Raw genomic sequence first — 12178 nt, forward strand, 5'->3', positions numbered from 1 at the left:
CACTTACAGAGAGACATCAATAAATTCTTTTCTAGTTTCTAGTAGTCAGATATATGTTTTTTCTGTGAATAGAGTGTGCTGAGTCCAGTTCCTTGAACCATGAGTATGTCTTGGCGATTACATTATTGGCGTATGGAACGGTATCTGTGCCAATTTCAACCTCCTGGTTTATGCATCACCGCACCACACTTTTCCCCTTAAGCAGCCGTAAGTGTGTTTTGTAAATGTGTGATGGTGTTCTGTTTGTAATTCAGTTCACGGTTGGCGATTTTTAGATTCCCTTTATAAGTGATATGATAAGTTTCTCTTGCTGTCTAACTGATTTCACTCTCAATGACCATACATAAGTCCCCCTGAGTTGCTGCAACTGGCCTCATTTCATTGATTTCAGGGCTGAGTAATATTCCGTTGTGCTTAAGTATCAAATTTTCTTTCACCATTTTTTCCTTCCAAGGACTATGAAGTTGTACCCAAGTCGAGGCTGTTGTAAACATAGCAGCAGTAAACGGGGTGCCTGCGTCCGGTGGATTTTTGGATTTTCCAACATATAGGCCCATGAGTGGAAGCGCCCTATGCTTTGTAGCTCTGTTTTTTAGATGTTTTAGGAAACACAGCACACTTCTCCAGAGTGGCCGTTGGCAATTTACATTCCCCCCTTCAGCGTAACGAGGCTCCCTTTTCTCCTCTCCTTGTCCTGCATATCTGGTTTTTACCCTTTGTGAGGATGGTCCTTTTTTCTGACTCGAAGTGATACCTCTTTGTAGTGTTGATTTGCATTGCCCGCTTCTTTGGTTGGCCAAAAAGGGCGTATGCGTTTTTCCTGAATATATTCTGGAAGTTAAATTTGAGAGACAGCTTTTCTTTTTAATTGATTAAATAATTTATTTATTTTTGGCTGTGTTGGGTCTTCGTTTCTGTGCGAAGGCTTTCTCTAGTTGTGGCAAGCGGGGGCCACTCTTCATCGCGGTGCGCGGGCCTCTCACTATCGCGGCCTGTCTTGTTGCGGAGCACAGGCTCCAGACGCGCAGGTTCAGGAGTTGTGGCTCACGGGCCTGGTTGCTCCGCGGCATGTGGGATCTTCCCAGACCAGGGCTCGAACCCGTGTCCCCTGCATTAGCAGGCAGATTCTCAACCACTGCGCCACCAGGGGAGCCCCTTGAATAGTTTTGTATTTAAAGTTTGTCTGTGGGGACTTCCCTGGTGACGCAGTGGTTAAGAGTCCGCCTGCCAATGCAGGGGACACGGGCTCGAGCCCTGGTCCGGGAAGATCCCACATGCCGCAGAGCAACCAAGCCTGCGCGGCACAACTACTGAAGCCTGCGCGCCTAGAGCCCGTGCTCGCTCACAAGAGAAGCCACCGCAATGAGAAGCCCGTGCACCGCAACGAAGAGTAGCCCCGCTCGACGCAACTAGAGAAAGCCCACATGCAGCAACGAAGACCCAACGCAGCCAAACATAAATTATAAACTAAAATAAAATTTGCCTCTGAATAACTTTGAGTGAATTTGGTATAAGTTGTAAAGTTTGCATCTACATTCACTTCCTTCCAAATGGTTTCCAATTAATTGTTCCTTAACTACTTTTAGAAAACTTTTGGGATAGAGACTCCATTTTCGTTTGAATTTCCAGTTTAATGGATTCAGCAGTCCTGTCAGTAGGGCACGCTGCCCCCAGTGACCTGTGAGGGAGGCGCGGCCTGCACTTCCTGCACTGACCACAGGGTGGCGCCGAGTTCGCCTCTCTGACCCACAGCGCATGCTCGTTCCATGGAACTCCATTGTGAGGGCAGCTGAGAGGAGTTGAGCCGCCTCAGGCGCGGGGGCGGGGGCGGGGGCGGGGGCCTTCGGGTAGGACGCCCGGCTCAGCGTCTCTGCTGAGAGGAGCTCGGTCTCCGTCTCCTTAGGACTCGCTGGGGTTTCGGCTTCAGGACAAAATGGAGCTGCGTCCACGCTGACTGGGGAACTAGGTTTCCTGAGGACCCAGGTGATGCCTGAGGAAAAGGTGAAGAGATGGTGAGGAAAAGTGGGGAGAAGCTTCCTGTGGGCGACTGACCGTTGAGGGGGTCCGTCTTCGTGTGAGCGAGGGAGGGCTTGGCGTGGAAAGCTGGGTGTTTGGGTCAGGTTTGTGTGCAGGGTAGCCAGCGTGAGTTATGGGGCGTCCAGTTTTCCCAGCACCATTTATCGTGGGGAGTGTCGTGCTCCTTGGTGTGCCCTTGGTCCCTGTGTCATAAATTCACCGACCCCGTCCGTGTGGGTTGAATTCTGGTCTCTCTGTCCTGTTCCTCTGGTCCCTGCGCCCGTTTTGAGCCAGTTCCACACTGTTTTGGTGACTGTAGCTTCTGAGCAGAGTGTGACGTCAGGGAGGGAGATGCCTCCAGCCCGTTCTCTTTTTTCAGGGTTTCTTTGGCTATTTGGGGTCCTTTGTGGTTCCCCACAGATATTAGGAGGATTTGCTCTATTTTGGGGGGAAATACCGTGGAATTTTGGGAGGGATTGCATTCCCTGTGTCCACTGCTTCGGGTAGCATGGATATTTTAACAATATTAATTGTTCCATTCCATGAGAACAGGATATCTTTCCATTTATTGGTGTGTCTTTCAATGTCTTCATCAATGTCTTCAAGTTTTCAGTGTGCAGGTCTTTCACCTCCTTGGTTGACTTTATTCCCAGGTATTTTGTTCTTTTTGATGCAGTTGTAAATAGGGTTGCTTTCTTTCTCTTTCTGATGGTTCATTATTAGTGTTTAGAAAGGCAACTGATTTCTGTGTATTGATTTTGCAACTTTACTGAATTGATTTATTAGTTCTAATAGTTTTTTTGTGGAATGAAGTGGAAAATTGGAATTCAAAAATCCCACTGTTTCTACCATATCCAGGTCGTCCACAACACGGAACACGGCGGCTCCTAATATAACCTTCCCACAGTGCCTCTAAATGACATGTGGACTTTGGGTGAACTGGATCTGGGTAAGGCTTGGCTTCTATATGGAAGTTTGATGTTTTCTCTGCTCTTCTGGCATGCTGTTGACAGACATGATGTTTTGAAAAGTAATTGACTTTCCAGTAATTTCAAACATACAACTTTACATACATAAAAACAAGTCTTGTACCTTGATTAAACATACTCCTAAATATTGATGTTGACATTATTAAAAATGGAATTGTTCTCATAAATTCTTTTTCAGATTATTTTTTGCCAGCGTATGCATATAAGATAGATTTTCATGAATTGATGTTTTGTTCTGTAACACTGCTTATTAATTAGTTGATTAGCTCAAATAATTTCTTTGCTGATTATAGGTAGTTTTATATATAAGATGATGTGACCTATGTTCTGTGAAGAGACACGGTTTTAATTTTTCCATTCACCCATGGATGCCTTTTCTTTCTTTCCTCAAGATTCTGGGTAGAACTTCCAGTACACTATTGAGTAACGGTGATGAAGGCCAGCTTCCTGGCCCTGTTCCTGATTTCAGGAGTAAATCTTTCAGTCTTTAACGTTGAGCATGATGTTTGCTGTGGCTTTTTGTACTACTCTTTTCCATATTGAACAAATTTCCTTTTATTCCTGCTTTCTTGAGTGTTTTTCATGAAATAACACTGGATTTTCATTGTAGATGTTTTGCATTAATTGATATGATTATGTGTTTTTACTTCACACCATTATTGTGGTTGAATACATTGCTTACTTTTCATATGTTGAGCAACCTGAAATTCCTGGTGTAGAGATACTTGCTTATGGCATTATCCATTTAAAGTTCTGTTGGTTTCATGTTGCTATTATTGTGTGATAGATTTTTACATTCCTATTTATAAGTTGTACTGGGGTAGTTTTCTTGTTTTTTTCCTTTATTTTTAAAATCTTTTTTAAAATAGTGGTTTTATTTCATTTTACTTATCTATTTATTTTGGCCACGTCCCATGGCTTGTGGGATCTTAGTTCCCCAGTCAGGGATCGAACCCGAGCCCTTGGCAGTGAAAGCACAGAGTCCTAACCACTGGGCCACCAGAGAATTCCCCAGTTTTCTTTTTCAAGATGTAGTTGTATAATCTGATTAGACTTGGCTTGGTGTAAGTGGTTTGGAGGGTTAGCATTAGGGCTGGGGCTGGTGTGAGGGTTGGGGCTGTGTATGGTTTATGGTTGCTGTTATGGTTTAAGTTTTATGGTTAATGAGTTATTTATGGGTATGGTTAATGACTATATTTTATGGTTTGGTTATGGTTATGGTTTTGCTTATTGGTTAAGGTTTATGGTTTTGGTCTCAGGGTGTTAGGGTTCTGTGTTAGAGTGGGTGTTAGGGTATGGGTTAGAATTGGGGTACAGGTAGGATACGGGTAGAGCATGGGTTAGGGTAAGGTACAGGTTTAGGGTACGGGTTAGGCTAAGGTTAGGTCAGGGCTTAGGGTCAGGATCAGAGTTTAGGGTTAGGGTCCATGTCGGGATTAGCGTCAAGGTTGAGCGAGGCCATTGTTTTCTGCTCCTCCAGTGCTGGATTCTGATTAATAGATGAATGAAATGTCTGCTCTGGTCACCCACTGTTTCAAATTGAGCTCAGCCTTAGTCAAGGGTTCTTAGGGCCTCAGAGGTCATGCAGGGTTTCCCTCCACCCTCCCTCCTGGGAAGGGTGATGCAGGCCCCACTCTGTCTGGGCAGCCCCAGGTCCAGCATGGCCCTGACATGCAGGATACTAAGTAGACGTGATGTAAGACTTGGTGCATCAGTCTGCCAGCCCCCAGGTGCTGCCTTTTTTTTTTTTTTCTTAATTAATTAATTAATTAATGAATTTTGGGCTGTGTTGGGTCTGCATTGCTGCCCGGAGGCTTTCTCTAGTTGCGGCGAGTGGGGGCTTCTCATTGCGGTGGCTTCTCTTGTTGCAGAGCACAGGCTCTAAGCGCGTGGGCTTCAACAGTTGGGGCTCGCGGGTTCTAGAGCGCAGGCTCAGTAGTTGTGGTGCACGGGCTTAGTTGCTCCACAGCATGTGGGATCTTCCCTGACCAGGGCTCAAACCCGTGTCTCCTGCATTGGCAGGTGGATTCTTAACCACTGCGCCACCTGGGAAGTCTGGTGTTGCGTTCGTGAGGGCCGGTGGGGCCCTCTTGGGACTGGGCGGATCCTTTGTTCCATCTGCACGGGTGTCCAAGCAGGTCTCAGAACAGCCCTTGGCCTCTGAGCATCCAGGCAGGCACCCACGTTCCTCCAGCTCAGGTTAACCTTGGCCCCTCCAGCCCCCGTGGCCAATTACTGAGCTGATTGTGTCTTTACTCTTTCAAATGAAATCACTCTCTCCAGGTGGGCGAGAAGTTTACTTGTGAACTTGGTTAGGGTTAGGGGTTAGGGGTTAGGGGTTAAGGGTTAGGGGTTAGGGTCAGGGTTAGGGCTAGGGCTAGGGCTAGGGGTTAGGGTTAGGCTTAGGGTTGGGTTAGGGTTAGGGGTTAGGGTTAGGGTTTAGGTTTAGGGTTAGGGTTAGTGTGGGGTTAGGGTTAGGGTTAAGGTAGGGTTAGGGTTGGGTTAGGGTTAGGGTTTAGGGTTAGGGTGTCCAGCCTTACGTCCCATTCAGCTGTGAGTGTAGATGTGGTCAGTCCAGTTGCCTCACAGCCCCTGATTGAATTTTGTAAGAATTCCTCTCTCTCTCACTGTCTTTCTCTTTTTATAATTAATTTTTATAATGGGCTGGAGCTGATTTGCAATGTTGTGTTTCTTGGTGCTGTACATCCACTTGAGTCACTTACAGAGAGACATCAATAAATTCTTTTCTAGTTTCTAGTAGTCAGATATATGTTTTTTCTGTGAATAGAGTGTGCTGAGTCCAGTTCCTTGAACCATGAGTATGTCTTGGCGATTACATTATTGGCGTATGGAACGGTATCTGTGCCAATTTCAACCTCCTGGTTTATGCATCACCGCACCACACTTTTCCCCTTAAGCAGCCGTAAGTGTGTTTTGTAAATGTGTGATGGTGTTCTGTTTGTAATTCAGTTCACGGTTGGCGATTTTTAGATTCCCTTTATAAGTGATATGATAAGTTTCTCTTGCTGTCTAACTGATTTCACTCTCACTGACCATACATAAGTCCCCCTGAGTTGCTGCAACTGGCCTCATTTCATTGATTTCAGGGCTGAGTAATATTCCGTTGTGCTTAAGTATCAAATTTTCTTTCACCATTTTTTCCTTCCAAGGACTATGAAGTTGTACCCAAGTCGAGGCTGTTGTAAACATAGCAGCAGTAAACGGGGTGCCTGCGTCCGGTGGATTTTTGGATTTTCCAACATATAGGCCCATGAGTGGAAGCGCCCTATGCTTTGTAGCTCTGTTTTTTAGATGTTTTAGGAAACACAGCACACTTCTCCAGAGTGGCCGTTGGCAATTTACATTCCCCCCTTCAGCGTAACGAGGCTCCCTTTTCTCCTCTCCTTGTCCTGCATATCTGGTTTTTACCCTTTGTGAGGATGGTCCTTTTTTCTGACTCGAAGTGATACCTCTTTGTAGTGTTGATTTGCATTGCCCGCTTCTTTGGTTGGCCAAAAAGGGCGTATGCGTTTTTCCTGAATATATTCTGGAAGTTAAATTTGAGAGACAGCTTTTCTTTTTAATTGATTAAATAATTTATTTATTTTTGGCTGTGTTGGGTCTTCGTTTCTGTGCGAAGGCTTTCTCTAGTTGTGGCAAGCGGGGGCCACTCTTCATCGCGGTGCGCGGGCCTCTCACTATCGCGGCCTGTCTTGTTGCGGAGCACAGGCTCCAGACGCGCAGGTTCAGGAGTTGTGGCTCACGGGCCTGGTTGCTCCGCGGCATGTGGGATCTTCCCAGACCAGGGCTCGAACCCGTGTCCCCTGCATTAGCAGGCAGATTCTCAACCACTGCGCCACCAGGGGAGCCCCTTGAATAGTTTTGTATTTAAAGTTTGTCTGTGGGGACTTCCCTGGTGACGCAGTGGTTAAGAGTCCGCCTGCCAATGCAGGGGACACGGGCTCGAGCCCTGGTCCGGGAAGATCCCACATGCCGCAGAGCAACCAAGCCTGCGCGGCACAACTACTGAAGCCTGCGCGCCTAGAGCCCGTGCTCGCTCACAAGAGAAGCCACCGCAATGAGAAGCCCGTGCACCGCAACGAAGAGTAGCCCCGCTCGACGCAACTAGAGAAAGCCCACATGCAGCAACGAAGACCCAACGCAGCCAAACATAAATTATAAACTAAAATAAAATTTGCCTCTGAATAACTTTGAGTGAATTTGGTATAAGTTGTAAAGTTTGCATCTACATTCACTTCCTTCCAAATGGTTTCCAATTAATTGTTCCTTAACTACTTTTAGAAAACTTTTGGGATAGAGACTCCATTTTCGTTTGAATTTCCAGTTTAATGGATTCAGCAGTCCTGTCAGTAGGGCACGCTGCCCCCAGTGACCTGTGAGGGAGGCGCGGCCTGCACTTCCTGCACTGACCACAGGGTGGCGCCGAGTTCGCCTCTCTGACCCACAGCGCATGCTCGTTCCATGGAACTCCATTGTGAGGGCAGCTGAGAGGAGTTGAGCCGCCTCAGGCGCGGGGGCGGGGGCGGGGGCGGGGGCCTTCGGGTAGGACGCCCGGCTCAGCGTCTCTGCTGAGAGGAGCTCGGTCTCCGTCTCCTTAGGACTCGCTGGGGTTTCGGCTTCAGGACAAAATGGGGCTGCGTCCACGCTGACTGGGGAACTAGGTTTCCTGAGGACCCAGGTGATGCCTGAGGAAAAGGTGAAGAGATGGTGAGGAAAAGTGGGGAGAAGCTTCCTGTGGGCGACTGACCGTTGAGGGGGTCCGTCTTCGTGTGAGCGAGGGAGGGCTTGGCGTGGAAAGCTGGGTGTTTGGGTCAGGTTTGTGTGCAGGGTAGCCAGCGTGAGTTATGGGGCGTCCAGTTTTCCCAGCACCATTTATCGTGGGGAGTGTCGTGCTCCTTGGTGTGCCCTTGGTCCCTGTGTCATAAATTCACCGACCCCGTCCGTGTGGGTTGAATTCTGGTCTCTCTGTCCTGTTCCTCTGGTCCCTGCGCCCGTTTTGAGCCAGTTCCACACTGTTTTGGTGACTGTAGCTTCTGAGCAGAGTGTGACGTCAGGGAGGGAGATGCCTCCAGCCCGTTCTCTTTTTTCAGGGTTTCTTTGGCTATTTGGGGTCCTTTGTGGTTCCCCACAGATATTAGGAGGATTTGCTCTATTTTGGGGGGAAATACCGTGGAATTTTGGGAGGGATTGCATTCCCTGTGTCCACTGCTTCGGGTAGCATGGATATTTTAACAATATTAATTGTTCCATTCCATGAGAACAGGATATCTTTCCATTTATTGGTGTGTCTTTCAATGTCTTCATCAATGTCTTCAAGTTTTCAGTGTGCAGGTCTTTCACCTCCTTGGTTGACTTTATTCCCAGGTATTTTGTTCTTTTTGATGCAGTTGTAAATAGGGTTGCTTTCTTTCTCTTTCTGATGGTTCATTATTAGTGTTTAGAAAGGCAACTGATTTCTGTGTATTGATTTTGCAACTTTACTGAATTGATTTATTCGTTCTAATAGTTTTTTTGTGGAATGAAGTGGAAAATTGGAATTCAAAAATCCCACTGTTTCTACCATATCCAGGTCGTCCACAACACGGAACACGGCGGCTCCTAATATAACCTTCCCACAGTGCCTCTAAATGACATGTGGACTTTGGGTGAACTGGATCTGGGTAAGGCTTGGCTTCTATATGGAAGTTTGATGTTTTCTCTGCTCTTCTGGCATGCTGTTGACAGACATGATGTTTTGAAAAGTAATTGACTTTCCAGTAATTTCAAACATACAACTTTACATACATAAAAACAAGTCTTGTACCTTGATTAAACATACTCCTAAATATTGATGTTGACATTATTAAAAATGGAATTGTTCTCATAAATTCTTTTTCAGATTATTTTTTGCCAGCGTATGCATATAAGATAGATTTTCATGAATTGATGTTTTGTTCTGTAACACTGCTTATTAATTAGTTGATTAGCTCAAATAATTTCTTTGCTGATTATAGGTAGTTTTATATATAAGATGATGTGACCTATGTTCTGTGAAGAGACACGGTTTTAATTTTTCCATTCACCCATGGATGCCTTTTCTTTCTTTCCTCAAGATTCTGGGTAGAACTTCCAGTACACTATTGAGTAACGGTGATGAAGGCCAGCTTCCTGGCCCTGTTCCTGATTTCAGGAGTAAATCTTTCAGTCTTTAACGTTGAGCATGATGTTTGCTGTGGCTTTTTGTACTACTCTTTTCCATATTGAACAAATTTCCTTTTATTCCTGCTTTCTTGAGTGTTTTTCATGAAATAACACTGGATTTTCATTGTAGATGTTTTGCATTAATTGATATGATTATGTGTTTTTACTTCACACCATTATTGTGGTTGAATACATTGCTTACTTTTCATATGTTGAGCAACCTGAAATTCCTGGTGTAGAGATACTTGCTTATGGCATTATCCATTTAAAGTTCTGTTGGTTTCATGTTGCTATTATTGTGTGATAGATTTTTACATTCCTATTTATAAGTTGTACTGGGGTAGTTTTCTTGTTTTTTTCCTTTATTTTTAAAATCTTTTTTAAAATAGTGGTTTTATTTCATTTTACTTATCTATTTATTTTGGCCACGTCCCATGGCTTGTGGGATCTTAGTTCCCCAGTCAGGGATCGAACCCGAGCCCTTGGCAGTGAAAGCACAGAGTCCTAACCACTGGGCCACCAGAGAATTCCCCAGTTTTCTTTTTCAAGATGTAGTTGTATAATCTGATTAGACTTGGCTTGGTGTAAGTGGTTTGGAGGGTTAGCATTAGGGCTGGGGCTGGTGTGAGGGTTGGGGCTGTGTATGGTTTATGGTTGCTGTTATGGTTTAAGTTTTATGGTTAATGAGTTATTTATGGGTATGGTTAATGACTATATTTTATGGTTTGGTTATGGTTATGGTTTTGCTTATTGGTTAAGGTTTATGGTTTTGGTCTCAGGGTGTTAGGGTTCTGTGTTAGAGTGGGTGTTAGGGTATGGGTTAGAATTGGGGTACAGGTAGGATACGGGTAGAGCATGGGTTAGGGTAAGGTACAGGTTTAGGGTACGGGTTAGGCTAAGGTTAGGTCAGGGCTTAGGGTCAGGATCAGAGTTTAGGGTTAGGGTCCATGTCGGGATTAGCGTCAAGGTTGAGCGAGGCCATTGTTTTCTGCTCCTCCAGTGCTGGATTCTGATTAATAGATGAATGAAATGTCTGCTCTGGTCACCCACTGTTTCAAATTGAGCTCAGCCTTAGTCAAGGGTTCTTAGGGCCTCAGAGGTCATGCAGGGTTTCCCTCCACCCTCCCTCCTGGGAAGGGTGATGCAGGCCCCACTCTGTCTGGGCAGCCCCAGGTCCAGCATGGCCCTGACATGCAGGATACTAAGTAGACGTGATGTAAGACTTGGTGCATCAGTCTGCCAGCCCCCAGGTGCTGCCTTTTTTTTTTTTTCTTAATTAATTAATTAATTAATGAATTTTGGGCTGTGTTGGGTCTGCATTGCTGCCCGGAGGCTTTCTCTAGTTGCGGCGAGTGGGGGCTTCTCATTGCGGTGGCTTCTCTTGTTGCAGAGCACAGGCTCTAAGCGCGTGGGCTTCAACAGTTGGGGCTCGCGGGTTCTAGAGCGCAGGCTCAGTAGTTGTGGTGCACGGGCTTAGTTGCTCCACAGCATGTGGGATCTTCCCTGACCAGGGCTCAAACCCGTGTCTCCTGCATTGGCAGGTGGATTCTTAACCACTGCGCCACCTGGGAAGTCTGGTGTTGCGTTCGTGAGGGCCGGTGGGGCCCTCTTGGGACTGGGCGGATCCTTTGTTCCATCTGCACGGGTGTCCAAGCAGGTCTCAGAACAGCCCTTGGCCTCTGAGCATCCAGGCAGGCACCCACGTTCCTCCAGCTCAGGTTAACCTTGGCCCCTCCAGCCCCCGTGGCCAATTACTGAGCTGATTGTGTCTTTACTCTTTCAAATGAAATCACTCTCTCCAGGTGGGCGAGAAGTTTACTTGTGAACTTGGTTAGGGTTAGGGGTTAGGGGTTAGGGGTTAAGGGTTAGGGGTTAGGGTCAGGGTTAGGGCTAGGGCTAGGGCTAGGGGTTAGGGTTAGGCTTAGGGTTGGGTTAGGGTTAGGGGTTAGGGTTAGGGTTTAGGTTTAGGGTTAGGGTTAGTGTGGGGTTAGGGTTAGGGTTAAGGTAGGGTTAGGGTTGGGTTAGGGTTAGGGTTTAGGGTTAGGGTGTCCAGCCTTACGTCCCATTCAGCTGTGAGTGTAGATGTGGTCAGTCCAGTTGCCTCACAGCCCCTGATTGAATTTTGTAAGAATTCCTCTCTCTCTCACTGTCTTTCTCTTTTTATAATTAATTTTTATAATGGGCTGGAGCTGATTTGCAATGTTGTGTTTCTTGGTGCTGTACATCCACTTGAGTCACTTACAGAGAGACATCAATAAATTCTTTTCTAGTTTCTAGTAGTCAGATATATGTTTTTTCTGTGAATAGAGTGTGCTGAGTCCAGTTCCTTGAACCATGAGTATGTCTTGGCGATTACATTATTGGCGTATGGAACGGTATCTGTGCCAATTTCAACCTCCTGGTTTATGCATCACCGCACCACACTTTTCCCCTTAAGCAGCCGTAAGTGTGTTTTGTAAATGTGTGATGGTGTTCTGTTTGTAATTCAGTTCACGGTTGGCGATTTTTAGATTCCCTTTATAAGTGATATGATAAGTTTCTCTTGCTGTCTAACTGATTTCACTCTCACTGACCATACATAAGTCCCCCTGAGTTGCTGCAACTGGCCTCATTTCATTGATTTCAGGGCTGAGTAATATTCCGTTGTGCTTAAGTATCAAATTTTCTTTCACCATTTTTTCCTTCCAAGGACTATGAAGTTGTACCCAAGTCGAGGCTGTTGTAAACATAGCAGCAGTAAACGGGGTGCCTGCGTCCGGTGGATTTTTGGATTTTCCAACATATAGGCCCATGAGTGGAAGCGCCCTATGCTTTGTAGCTCTGTTTTTTAGATGTTTTAGGAAACACAGCACACTTCTCCAGAGTGGCCGTTGGCAATTTACATTCCCCCCTTCAGCGTAACGAGGCTCCCTTTTCTCCTCTCCTTGTCCTGCATATCTGGTTTTTACCCTTTGTGAGGATGGTCCTTTTTT

Source organism: Balaenoptera ricei (genome assembly GCF_028023285.1).
Source record: "Balaenoptera ricei isolate mBalRic1 chromosome 2 unlocalized genomic scaffold, mBalRic1.hap2 SUPER_2_unloc_1, whole genome shotgun sequence".
Taxonomy (NCBI): Eukaryota; Metazoa; Chordata; class Mammalia; order Artiodactyla; family Balaenopteridae; genus Balaenoptera; species Balaenoptera ricei.